The sequence below is a fragment of the Tenrec ecaudatus genome (assembly GCF_050624435.1).
Source record: "Tenrec ecaudatus isolate mTenEca1 chromosome 4 unlocalized genomic scaffold, mTenEca1.hap1 SUPER_4_unloc_2, whole genome shotgun sequence".
NCBI classification, from domain to species: domain Eukaryota; kingdom Metazoa; phylum Chordata; class Mammalia; order Afrosoricida; family Tenrecidae; genus Tenrec; species Tenrec ecaudatus.
This window is the reverse complement of record NW_027457591.1, coordinates 779,189-793,310: the sequence shown is the minus strand read 5'-3', so window position 1 is coordinate 793,310 and position 14,122 is coordinate 779,189.

Genomic DNA, 14,122 nt, shown 5'->3' with positions numbered 1-14,122 from the left:
AAACTGTGCCAATCTGTGCTACCACCAGGACTGGGAGAGGAAGCCAACAGTGGTGGGCCATAGGTCAATGTGTGGATGGGGATGATCAGGTCTTTCTTCATTATTCTGTTTCAGTCTGGAAACACCACTGAAGCCTCAGTGTCGTAGCAACACACAAACCTTCACTGACAGTCTGGGGCACATTGGCTGCAAATCAAACCCGGGTCTTCCCGGTGAAAGACGATGAGAGGTCTACCACTGAAGCACCGTGGCCCTCACCTCAAACCAGGGCAGTCATTTCCGGAGTTCAAACCAGACCACAATGCAGGATGACTGAGATTGCCACCAGAATCTGATACTGATGCAGAAAAAAACCTAACTACCATTTTATTGACTCCCAATAGGACAAAGATCTGCCCCTTTGGGGTTTTGAGACTTTAAATCCTTACAGCAGGGGTCGCAACCTGTGGGTCGCGACCCCTTTGGGGATCAAATAACCCTTTAACAGGGGTCATCCAATTCATAATGATAGCAAAATTACAGTTATAAAGTAGCAATGAAAATAATTTTATGGTTGCAGGTGACCACAACATGAACTGTATTAAAGGGTGGCGGCATTCAGAAGGTTGAGAACGATTGCCTTACAGAAATAGACATATTTCTCCCACGGAGGGGCTAGTCAGTTCAAACCCCTGACCTTGCGATTAGCAGGTTAATGCATAGTCCACTACACCACCAGGGCTCCTAATGATATAATAAGAGATACTATTGTTAGATCTCTCGTGGGAGAAATATACCTCAGTCCTTGGCTTCGCGAGAGAAAGAATTCACTCCGCAGCCTGGATTGTGATCCAAGTGAGTTTTTTGAGAGAAGAAGTTTCAGGTTTACACAGGCACCTCAGGGCCCCTCACCCCTGCACAGCTTGCCTAGAAGCTGCTGGAGAGAAAGTCACTACGTGGGCTCCAGGATCCTGCCTTTTCTTTCTTTTCTTTTTTTTTGAAATCGTTTTATTAGGGGCTCATACAATTCTTATCACAATCCATACATACATCAATTGTGTAAAGCACATTGTACACTCACTGCCCTCATTATTCTCAAAACATTTGCCTCCACATAAGCCCTTGGCATCAATCAAGTCCTCATTTTTACCCCTTCCTCCCCGCTCCCCCATCCCTCAAGAAACCTTGATAATTTGTGAGTGGTGATATTGGGAGGGTAGCGGGAGGGTGGATTGGAAAGAGGGAACCGATTACAAGTATCTACATGTGACCTCCTCCCTGGGGGACGGACAACAGAAAAGTGGGTGAAGGGAGACATCGGAGAGGTCAAGATCCTGCCTTTTCAATTCCTCCATAGGGAGGCATGGTTGATGGTCCTGGTCAACCCCATTGGCTGGATTGAATTCACCTGGCCCAGATGGGCCAATCCAGGTGTAACAACCACCTAGGTGCACCACCCCTTCCTGGCCGAAAGTTTGAACCTGAGCATATGTAATGGATGATCCAGTCCCTATGCTAAGCTACCTAACAGTATTTGCAAGATGCCGAGCAATGTTCTAAGCTTTTTGTATATAATAATTCAATTATTTCACTTAACAAGCCTATGTGTGGACTCTATTCTTGCCTCATTTTACAGATGAAAAATCAGTGGCACAGGATGATAAAGTCATGAGCCTATGACCACACAGTGAGGAAGTGGAAAGGAGAGATTTGAACCCAGGCTGCAGAGCCCATGCCTTGGGTGCCTACAGCGCCACATAGGACACAGGAAAGCATGGAGCAGACTCGGCATAAGACCTTAGGGAGTTGGGAGGACTGTGCATGCATGTATGTGCTAGGACTGCATGAGAGTAGCTGCTACTCAGATCCAGAAGAGAATACAATGCTATTGCAAAAATTATTTTTGCCAAAAGAGGGTGGAATTCTGCATCTTGTGCGAAATCCCCCAACCTGCACATGGCACAGCTACTTCAGAAGGTTCCCAACAATGTGTGCTGTGCGGCAAACCAAAATGAGCTCAGGGGGAGCTGGTCTGTGGGTTTTGTTAGCCAGAAGGTGAGCAGTTTGAACTCACCAGCCACCACTCCAAGGGAGAAAGAGGAGGCTTTCTGCTCCCATGGACTTACAGTCTTTGAAGTGGCAGAGAGCATTTCCAAGCGGCCTATGATTAGGATCTAGGAGGGTGAGGGTGGATGGAGTTGGTTGAGACCTGGCTTCAGGGCATTTCCCAGAAGGGCTTCCTGCAGTGACTCTGCCTTCAGGAATGTCTGGTGACCCTGAGGGCAGCAAAGTCCTAAGCACACTCAGGCAGTGGTTCTCAACCTTCCTAATACAGGTCCTCTTGTTGTGGTGACCCCCTGACCATTAAATGATTTTCTTGCTACTTCATCACTGTAATTTTGCTACAGTTATGAATTGGACGAGCCCTGTGAAAGGGTCATATGACTCCCAAAGGGGTCGCAACCCACAGGGTGAGAACCACTGCACTAAGGGTTCCCCTTCCTGGCAGCTCTACCAGTGTCTGATGTGCATAGTTCTGTGAGGTGAGAGAAATGAACTTAGTGTCTGCTTCTGGTGACAGTTGATGTGGGTGGGCTTTCTCCCTATGTCAAATCCCTCTCAAGCCATTTGTCACCACAACATAAAGCAAGAAGAGGAGGCAGCATAGCAGGACGGCAAGCAGAACAAAGATTGAATAAACACAATTCACTTCAATCATGAATCGGGTGCCCTTGAGATGTGAGGAAGACCCCAGTCTAGTGACATTAGATCAGGTTTAGGGATTGAGTGACGGGACCCTCTTGGCTCCCCTCAGCCCCTATCTTGCTTTCCCACTGACCCTGCCCCTTACATCGTGATTGGTCCTTATTCCAGCATGATGGTTGGTTTCATAATCACGACATGTGGGAATGTGTTAGTCGATAGGTTATACAGGCACAGTCTCTGGAATGGGTAAGTGAGGAGGCGTGACTGGTGACATGACTGGTGGAATGGATCATGTGAAGTGATTTGAGATCGTTGTTCAGACCTGATAGGTCATCCAGGCCTCTAGTTGATCCTGGCAGTACTCTAGTTTAAGGAAACAGAATGTTAGGCATTCAAGTCATATTTGAGCTTAAATTTTGAGCAATAGGCTGTGGCTCACAGTGAGAGTCTATGTGGAGACCCTAAATCCATTTTGAGGGGCCACACATTCAGCCACCATTGAGTTCTTTCCTACTGCCGACTGGCAGTAGAAAGCTTGTCCATCAGGCAGTGTGCTTGCGTCCACTCCCCGGGCCAGACTCAGCGATATACGGTCGTGTGCACATCCCAATGAAGGTCCCGCTCATGCTCTCACAGGCCCTCCCGCAACTCCATGAATTGATCCGTCTTCAGGGACAGTTTTGTGACAAAGGTGTTTGTTTTCCATGTCTCATTTAAGCTTTTAGGAGCTCAGGTGGTGATGCTGGATAGTGTTGGACTATTAACAGCAAGGTCGCTGTTTCAAAGCCACTAGTCATTCCACAGGAGAAAGATGAGGTTATTGCTTCCTGTAAAGGTAGCAACTTCAGGATCCCTACACAGAGTCACTATGAGTCAGAGTCAGCAGGACAGAATGAGTGTCATTTTATTTAAGTAACTGTGGCTGTGGGTCCTTCCGACACCATTGGGGCCTCATGCGGATGCTCTCCTTCATCCAGAACAGCGGTTTGTGCCTTTTTCTTGTGTAAAAGATAGCAAAGGAGTTCCTAATAAAATATAGTTGAATTGGGAGTCTTTTTTCCCTCAAACAAAGTAAATCCATAAATAGAAATGAGACTATGGTGCTAATAACCAGTTGGAGAGTTGAGAGAGCTGAACTCTCAATCCTGGTAGAAACCCATTGTGACTTTAAAAACTTGCTCAAGGTCATCCATAGCCTATGAGGTTGAGTTGAGCAGACACAAAACAGATGTGTTGGGGAGTAATTGTGTACATTAAGTAAACAATTTATCTTTCTAAAGATTCTGTCTAAAACTTACTTTAAATAGTAAGTTTTCCCCTGGGCTAGGGAAAGGTCAGGGAGCTTAACCCCCTAGTATCCACCCCCTCTCAGCATTCATCATGTTAGGCCAGAGGAGCCAAATCACACCCACTACCCAGGGAGCACTGCTTCCAAAAGCCCATTGCCTGTGCCGGGGCAGAGGGCAGGTACCCGGACCAGAAATGCTGACAGAGTGGAACCAGCGGGCTCAGCCCCCAGCTTCCTGAGAGAGCAGCTGTGATGGTTCACTTTTGGACAAATGTCAATGCATGACTTGGGCAGCACGAAAAGCAGATGTGCAGAGGTTGTTCGCTGTATTCCAGAAGTTCACACACTCCCCGCAGGCTCTTTGGTGGCTTCCACCTTCAATCCCAAAAGGCCACTGCCGTCCAGTGGATTCCAACCACAGTGACCCTATATGGAGTTTTCAAGACTGTAAATCTTCATGGGAGCCAGCAGTCTCATTGTCCCCCTTGGGACAGGGAGCTAGCAGCCCGTTTCACCTCCAGGACCCCTTCCTCTCTAATTCTGGATCCAGTCCCTCCAAATATCCTGCCCTGCCCTTGTCTAGGCTTCTTAAATGCGTTCCATGCTGCTTATGTTAGTCTGGGTGCCTTAGCGAAACAAATCCACAGAAACGCGTATGTATAAGAGAGAGTTTTATGTAAAGGGTGAGTGCACATCAGGAAAACATGCCCGCATTTGCTTATGCACCCGCTTTGTCTTCAGCGATCATGTCGAGATAGGCTGGTGGCTTCTTCCATGTGGGCTTTGTTGTTTCTTAGCTAGATGGCCCCTTGTTTATCTTCCAGTCTTTAAGACCCTGGACACTATATCTTTTGATAGCCGGGCCCAGGGTGCTTAACCACTACACCACAAGGGTTCATTAGCTTGTGACTTATCTCCTGCCATTCACACTAGATGCTCAAAATAGCAGGAAACCAGGTTTCTCCTTTGTGGCCACACCAGGTACTGACAGAACCAAGAACAGAGAAATGCTTAGTTATATATCTTGACTATCATTAGCATATTATATGCCTGGCAATATGTAAGCCTTCACTCCCCTGACCTCTCACAGTCTCGGTAAAATGAAGCTAATAAAAGTAGTGCTCTCACAAGCTTGGTAGGAGATTAAACAACTCACATAAGGGTACACAGCCTATCAACGAGGAGGCGAGATGAGGCAGTGTGTGGCTGCTGAACCCACACCCTTCACAACACCTGCATTAAAATGACTGAGGGCTATGAGGAACCAGACAGAAGCAGGTTCACACCCCAGATTGAGTCAATTTAACTGCCTATTGTGCCTGACCCTTCTATCTCTGATCTTAGAAATGGGGTTAACAACAACAAAACACTGTAGAAGAAATGTCCAGCAGATGACAGGCACGCGATTAAACAACAAAAAATAAATCACTTAAGTTGAAATTCGAACTCCTGGAAACCCCTCACACACGTGCAGAAAAGGATTGAGCCCATACGGTGTTTCCAGTGCCCCCGTCCTTCCCCCCTAAAATGAGCATTTGATAAGGTAATGCCTGGATTGTTCCAAGCCCAAGACTGTGGAGAACTAAAGGAAAACCCAGCATTATGAATCTTTGAGCACAGCCCTGCTGGGAAACCGCCCTGCAGTCACTTGTTGATGACTGGAGGAGGGACAAGAGTAGGGAGAAGAACGAGGACTGAATGTGACACATAAGCAGGGATGGCCTACATTCCATAAAGGAAAAAACTCAAGGTCTGCTTTTCTGGTGCCGGAAAGTTAAAACCCATCTGGTGCAGTTGAAAAGGTGTGTGTGTGTAGTGGGGGGGGGGGTGTTAGGGAGGAGGGGCGATGAGTCCAAAGGATGAACTCCATCTGCAATTGTGTCCTCAACTGCTTTCCCCTGCTAGCCACACGATATTTGTGGCTGGCCTGCCCTGCTTTTGTTATCAAGCCCAGAGAGGGCAAGAGACTAGCTCGAAGCCACACTGCAAGTTGGCAGCAGAATCAGGCCGAGAACTCTGGATGCTTAGAAAGCTTCACACAGACCTGAGAAAGTACCAAGGGAAGACCTGTTCGCTAACTGGGCAGCACTCACTGCATGCCAGCGCTGTTCCAGTGCCCCAGCCAGGGCATTGCTCCCTGTGTCTGTGTGTCTTCAGTGATGCACACAGGTGACGGATTGGCTTTTAATAGCATGCTTGGAAGGTTGAGGCCACCCAGCGGCACCTAGAAAGAAGGGCCTGCAAATCTACTTCAGACCAAGCAGCCTTTCCAGACCCTGGGGAGCACAGTTCTTCTTGGACACACAAGGAGGCCAGGAGTTGAAGTTGATTCCATGATGTAGTTGATTCCATGGTTCCCGGTTGTAGCTATACCTAGAGTCACATCCACATTCATGTTTATATCTCTTCACTCCATGGGGTGTTCATGGCTCCAACTCTTCTGAAGCAGACCACCAGGATTTTGTTTAAGAGGCCTCTGGATAGGTTTGAACTGCCAACCTTTTAGTTTGTAGCTGAGTGCTAAACAACTTGTGCCATGCAGGGTGCTAAGCTCAGAAACTCAGTCGGTGCTTCATGATCTCAGTTGGAATTATAGAGAGGGTCAGTGATGACCCATTGACTGCTGGGTAATTGTTGATGTAGTCTCCCTGTGCAGACATGTAAAGTACCTGAAAACTTAAAATCCAACTCATTGAGTGCATCATCCTGCCGTGCGCCAGCCCAGCAGCATGCTCTGCTGGGGACATTTGGCCATGCCTGGAGACATTCTGAAGAAGGGAGTCCCACTGCCATCCTGGTGCAGGGAACAACACAGCCCCACAAGAACGATGTTGGCCAAAATGTCAGCAGAGCTGCCACTGGGAAAATGGTCTAGTCCAAGCGCTGACCTTCGTAGAGGAAGAAAGCCAATCCAGAGCAGCTAAGTGACCTGCTGTGGGTTGCACAGCCTGATTCCAAGCCCAGTACTATACCCAAAGCTGTTACCACGCCCAAAATTAAACAGCAATAGCTGCCCAAAGGCCTCTTAGTTTGAGGACCAAGTAAGACAGTAAATGAGAAAGCCCTTTGACAAATGTGGCATGCTGCACAAACATGAGATGTTATTACCCAGGATCTTTTGATATATGTAAATAGATCTTGTACCAGGTCAGTTAATTTTCCAACTGCTCTATCTGAGCTTTCAGATGGCAGCACCTCTGTCCAACCCAGGAAAGGACTCCTGTGCAGGCTGAGCAGCCCTGGAAAGCCTCATGCCTGGCTTCTCCCACCCCTCAGCTAATCTCCAAGTGATTAATAAGGGCTCTCACTATGTTGTGCCTCCCAGCTGACAGATACTAGGTTATCAAAGCATTCGTATCACCTCCTTGATGCCTGAGGAGGAATATAGTTTCATGTGTGAGAGTGCCCCAACCCGCGGGACTCAGTTATTCGAGGGGTTCCAAGGAGGACCCAGCCTGAAAGAGAAACGGGCGAGAGAGAGGAGCGAGACCAAGCAGATTCTTGTCAAGGTCTGAGTTTATTGCTACACAAGCCTCTCTATAAAGGGTGAGGCAAACAAGGGAGTTCAAAGGGGAGATAAAAAAAAAGGAAGGGCGGGGGTGTAGAGCACACAGGGCAGGCGGCCGCAAGTCTGCAGTTGGAATGTCCGGTGCTGGAGCAGACAAGGGTGGGCCATCTGGTGTGTGTCAGGGTAAGATAAGGTTGAGGTGACGTGGCTTTAGCCCTGCTGGGCAGGCAATATGGCCTTGGTTTTGTCAGGCTGATTATGCCCGGTTCCCAACATGAGAGAAGCCAGGAATATCTCCTCTCACAACTGTGCAGCAAACGAGATCAGATCTCCCAATCTGATTTTCAGCCCTCCTGTCTTTCCAAGTGAAGTGGATGGTCCATTTCACATTGTCTCAAGTCTTTGCACATTGCATGCCAACATTGCGACACAGGGCGCGGCTGTGGGTCTTAGTAGACAAAGCCCCCACCCAGAACCCTGCCCTCAGAGCTCCTTGGTCACCCTGCACAACGCAGGTCCAGGCCGGGCTCCACACTGCAAGGCGATCAACCCTGACCCTCCAGTGTGGCCGTCCTCACACGCTCCCACATCCACCTAGAAGGACTGGAGATGAGAGATTCCGGAAGCTCCCTGCCTCATCTGCCTCCCTCCCCAGAGCGACAGAGCAACTGTAACTGATTAGGCAGGATGCAGCCTCGTTCCCAGTCCCCACCCTCTCTGGGAAAGCAGGGATGTCTGGCACCTCATCCAAGGCCTTTCCCCTGTGATCTCATTACTAAGGAGCTGCTCCTCTACCGCCCACCTCCATCACCTCATCTACATATGGGGGAGATGAGTATGTCTTCTTTGCTGCTCCTTCCCTGAGTCCACCCCAGGAGCTCCCTGAACAGATCACCAATCACTTCTCATTACACCTGCAGCAGCCGTCAGATACTGCTGAACAGAGACAGGCGCCTCCCCTGCTGCTGCCAGGCTCCAGTGCACATGTGCACACACACGTGCACACACATTGTACAGGCACACTCACATGGACACACAAGCATGCACACCCATGTGCACAAACTTTGTTCAGAGGTGGGAATTCTGCCCATTTTAGCCTCTAATATTGCAATCAGAGAGTGATAGAACAATGAAAGATGAAGGTGGATGAAGGAAGATCTATTTATTCCCTTACTTGTTACATAACCATTCAGGGCTCTTTTTTTATCCGTACAAACACACCACCACACCATCAACAATCATCAAGTAGATGTCATGTGCAGTGCTGCCCTATTCAAGGCGGTGCTGAGAATGTGAGGAGGATTCTCTCTAAAGCACAGCTCTGAGGAAGTCTGTCTCCTTCGCACTTTTACACACACAGGGTGAGGAGCCTGCAGGAGGCTCCGTGCGTTGGGTGAAGCCACACGATGAGTGAGGAGACCGAGTGTGTAGCCAGGGGAGTGAGAGCGCAGAGTTCACCACTTCACCACCATGCTGGTGTGCACAATCGATGAAAGGGTGGCTGCCAGCAGCAGGACAGAAAAAAAGTAAAGCATGTAACTTGTGGTTTTATCTCTGGCTTACTTCCAAAAGGAATTGTTTTTGTTGTTCTAAAAAGCTTTATACCGAGAAAAAAAAAGAAAGAAAGAAAGCTTTATACCTCTATAAAAACAAAAGGCTACTGCTGTCAAGCACCTTCAGACTCAAGCCAGAGGAGAGCTCTCCCAGTGGGCTTCCAAGCTGAAAATCTTCACAGAAACACAGTACCTCCTGTGGAGTAGCTGGTTGGTTCAAGCCAGCAACCTGGCAGTTAACAAGTACGTCCCTTGTACCTGTAATACCTGTATAAAGTGTATTAAATATGAACTACTCCTGGTGTGTAATTTTAAATTGAAATATTGTGCCTGGAACTTTTTTTTTAATAGCTAAGAATGGTGAAATGAGACTCCTTTAGATGTTATGATAAGAATACACACTACACAGGGCTTGGACCCAACCCAGCTTAATTCAAAGGAAGGCAGATTTATTTTCTTCTGCTTCCCAGAAGGTTCCCCAGCAGAACGTGTGTTAAACAAAATTGTTTAGCTATGGAAAAGAGCAATCTCCTCTTGGGAAGATCCTGGTAGAAGGGGGCTTTGGTTACATATCCAGCTCAACCCAGCCCCAGAGGCCTCGTCATGTTTTATTTTGTTTTGCCCTTGACACTGATTGTCTTGGGAACTGTGGCCCCCGAGCAATGGCCAGGAAGTCAGGTCTTCTTGATGTAAATCCTCTAATATCCCCTACAATGATTTTCAGTGCCAATGGTAAGGCCCGCCCAGTGGCTGCCACATGCCCCTGAGCAAACACGTCAGAGCAGATGAGAGCATGAGACAGCATTTAAGAGAACGGTAGGCTGGCCTTGACTTAGCTGTTTGGCCTCTCCTCAGAAGTCACTTGTGACACTGACTGTCATGGGTTTCATTAAGAACAAGTCTATCTCTACCAAAGAAAACTGCAAGGTAAGAGGACTTTCAGCTCCAGCTACATATGTCTCCAAACTTACTTACATATTGTCCTGTTTTCAGAAGAAAAAAAATTTACTCAGTGCCTCCCGGGAAAATAAAAACTTTGGTACTACAACCTACAATCCCAGATAAAGTGTAGGTATCTGCTTTGGCAGCTCCCCTGGATCGAGCTGCTCCGGTAGCTCTCCACAAAAACCCTGTGAAGAGATGATCAGGCAGGATAGCCTAGTCTGTTCTGCAGAAAGAAGCTACCCCTGAAACCTCAGTGGCTTAAAATCTAGAAGTTTATTTCTTGTTCATGCAAATTCTGACGCTGGAAGGGCAATTCTACAGGGTGTTTGTCCTGCACACCGTCCGTCAGTGATTCGGGCTGCTTCACAAATATGGTGCCACCAGATCAAAAGGTGGATTCCAGGTCATCACAGAAGAGGAAGAGAGAAGTGGGGGTTGTGGATCAGTCTTTACATGCTTTGACACTTTAGTTGACATAGATCGCTGGATAGGGCTGCTTATATAAAGGTTATCAGTTCAAACCCACCTAGCTGTACCACAAAAGGAAGGGGTCATCTGCTTTCATAAAGGGTACAGCCTAGACAACCTCATGCAACAATTGTACTCTGTACCACAAGGGGTGAGCATGAGTCAGAACTGACTTGAAGGCAACAGGATTTGGGGTGTTTTTGTTTGTTTGGTTGGTTGGTTGATTGGTTTGGTTTGCTGAGTGGGAGGTGGTTCTACCTACAGCATATTAATCTGAAGTAGTCACTTTAGGTTTTTTTGTTTGTTTTTTGAGAGATGTGGAAAAGCTCATTGGCTTTAATGGGGAGTTAACTCTGCCGCAGACGGCCTCCTCAAAATTTCCCTCCCGCTTCATAAACTAGCAGAGATTTTCAATGAAGGAGCCTGCAGGCACCCGCTGGACATCTCCTTGCAAGGTCAGTCCTTTGGAGCCACTGGGAGGGAGAAAAAAGAGACTTCTATTCCTGTAAAGAATTCCAGCCCCAGAAATCCTCAGGGGGCAATTCTGCCCTGTCCTCTCGGGTCGCTATGAGTCCGAATTGAATTTATGGCTATGAGTTGAGTTTTAATTCCATTCACTTACTGCTATTGACAGGTTGCTAGATTAGGGCTTGTCTTCCCAAGTGCCAGCACTAAACGAAAATGAGCTGTCCGGGCCACAACAAAGGGGTTGGAAATAAATCAGGCACACTCATTAGATACCTATGGCAAAATTCAGAACTGAGCATGCTCTGACCCAAGTCATGTAGACCCAGGTGGAAGGTCCACCTGGTCATACAGAATAGGACTTCACAAAAGTGCACCAAAATCAACCAGTACGATCGACCAATGCCCTCCAGTGGTGTTGGGAGGTGATAGAAGTAGGCCTGGGCTCCTTGTCGCCCTCCCTTGTTCACGTGCTCTGCAAGTGGAGGGTGAGGCCCTTGGGGGTTCCTGCCGTGGCTCCTCAGCTGGTTCTGCACTCCTGCTCAGGTATTCCTCCCATGAAACCGCCATATTCAGCTGCAAACTTTCCCCACCCCTGCCATGCAGCCCGGCGTGCTTTCCGGAGATAGTGGGGACTTTTGGGGACTGCGATACCTGAAACTTTCTTTCATAACATTCACTTGGATTTACAAAAGTGCTTCTGCCATATGAATTCTTTCAGCGTTGCTAAGCAAGAACTGAGGTCAACCACCCCAGAAACCTAACACTATCAAGTCGATTCTGACTTATATCAATCTAGGGGGTCCTCAAACTATGGCCTGCGGACCACATGGCCCTCAGAGGACATTTATTCAGCATGCCGGGTGTTTTTGCCCCCCCTTTTTTTTTTACTTCAAATTAGGTATGTGCAGTGCGCATAGGCATTTGTGCATAGTTTTATTTTTAAACTATAGTCCGGCCCTCCAGCGGGTTTGAGGGACAATGAACTGGCCTCCTGTTTAAAAAGTTTGAGGACCCCTGAAAGGACAACGTAGAACTATGCTTGTGGGTTCCCGAAGTTCTAAATCTTTACAGGAGCTGAGAACCGCATCTTTCTCTGTGAGCCATAGCGGATTCCAACTGGCTGGCCTCATGGTCACACACATTCCATCAGGCTCCTTGAGCCTTAACTTGATAATTTAATGAAACGATACTTCTCCAAGTCACACTGTATCAAGGTCTATAATCTTGCTATTCTAATATCAAATTTAAAATAAGGAATATAGTTAAGCTCCAAATCCATAAGCAATAAGATCATTGAATCTCTTTGGACACTATTACTTAAAAAAAGAAAAAACTCTGTCCAATTATTTTCAGCACAGAAAAGCTTCCAGTATTTACAGCTTAGTATGTAATTGCTTTTTCTCTTCTTCTTTTGCATTGGTGAATCATTTTGAGCTTATAATAATGTCAAAATAAATAGTTTCCAGAGCCTCCAGGCATTCACTGTGTAATGATCATTTAAAAGATTTCTTGGTTAGAGGGTCCTCAAAAGAATAAAAAGCGTGTCCGCATCCCTGGTCATTTCTATATTCAAAAGAAGAAATTGCTCATCAAATGCTACAAGCCAATTTCTTTCTTCAGCCAAACTGCCCATTTTAGCATCACTGAATTAAGCAAATGGTTCTACATTTCAAAGTCAACAATGATACTCTTTTCCCTTTAACACGAGCATCTTAAACAGCTCAAAAAATAGTCGAGCTCTTTATTATGGCTTTTCCTGAGAAAGCTGTTTCGTTGTTTATTTTATTTATTCATCTAGACTTTCATGTTAAGATTTGTGTATTTTAAGTTCTGCTAGTCAGGACATTTTAAATGGAGCCAGATTTTTTTTTTATACTTTGTCTTTTAAAATATAATGAGACTGAGCAGTACATCCGTTAATAAAATATAAAGTCTTCCTATTTCTGTTTGTTTGTAATTTCCCTAAGGATAACTCTTAATGTAGTAAAACCAAAACCCACCATAATGAATTACATTTGGTCTACTGGGGGTGTGGCCAACCTTTTGATAGAAAAATCCAGAGACTCCCTTCTGCATCTCCTTTCCCAACCAAACCCCGGTGGCTGGAGGCTGGAAGGAAGAAAGAGGCTGGGCTGCTGGGGCAGGGTGGGGAAGGGGTAACCTTGCAGATTATTTCAAATTCTACTCTGAAGGCAGAAAGTTATCCAAATGAGATAGCTAGATATTCACTTCCTTAGAAAAAGATTGAAATTAATGTGTCCCTTAGAAAAGCCAAAGGAAAAAAGTCGTTATTAATTTAGGCAATTGAAGAACTTTGAAAGCCATGTCTAGTACATAAAAACACCTGTCCCTAGAGCCCATCGGCCTAGGAAACTGAATTTTTATACCATGTAAAATAAAGGAAGGTCATTTCTTAGACTTGCTCAACAGAAGATTGTCATTTTAAACCGGTTACTGTAATGAGAAGCTGGGTTTTCGTAAAAAGGACTGAATGCTTGAGTCAGTGTGAAATGAAATTAGAGATGCATGTTCTGCGCATGGCGGCATTTCCGGAGGAGTCTGTGTTCCTGTGACTGCTCTCGATCTGTCTCGTGCCTTCTGGGAAACTCACAGCGTGGTGCCCACATCTAGTCTCTCGGACTTTCTTGCCAGCTTTGGAAAGGTGTTGAGTCTGTTGGATCTGCTGCACAGAGACAGCATGCAAGTGGACCCTTCCCACATTCCTCAGAGAGCAGCCCCCCAGTGTAAAGCTGTGGGTGAGGTTTGATGACCTTTGCCCCTTCATCATCCCGCATTCTTTGAGGGACCCAAGCGCTCCCCCGAGGCATTACCGGAGAAGCAGCTACCCCATAGTTTCCAGATGGTGGGTATCAGCCTGTGTGCTCATTGGGATCGCCAGAGAGCTGTCCAAAAGACATCTTTGTCCCATCTCCACTGAGTCCGATTTTATTGGCCTGGAATGCAGCCTAGGTGCTTGGATTTTTTTCTCTCTCATAAGTTTTTATTGTGAATTAGGTGAAGGTTTACCAAGATCATCAGTTTTTTATTCAACAATTCATACCCATTGTGTTTTATGCCACTTATTGCAATCTCCACAATATAATATGACTTGTTCCACTCCCTACTTATGTCTTCTGTTTCCCTTCCTCCTCTCTTCCTACCCTTCTGAACTTGGGCCTTGGATTAATACTGCCCTTTTGAGATCAA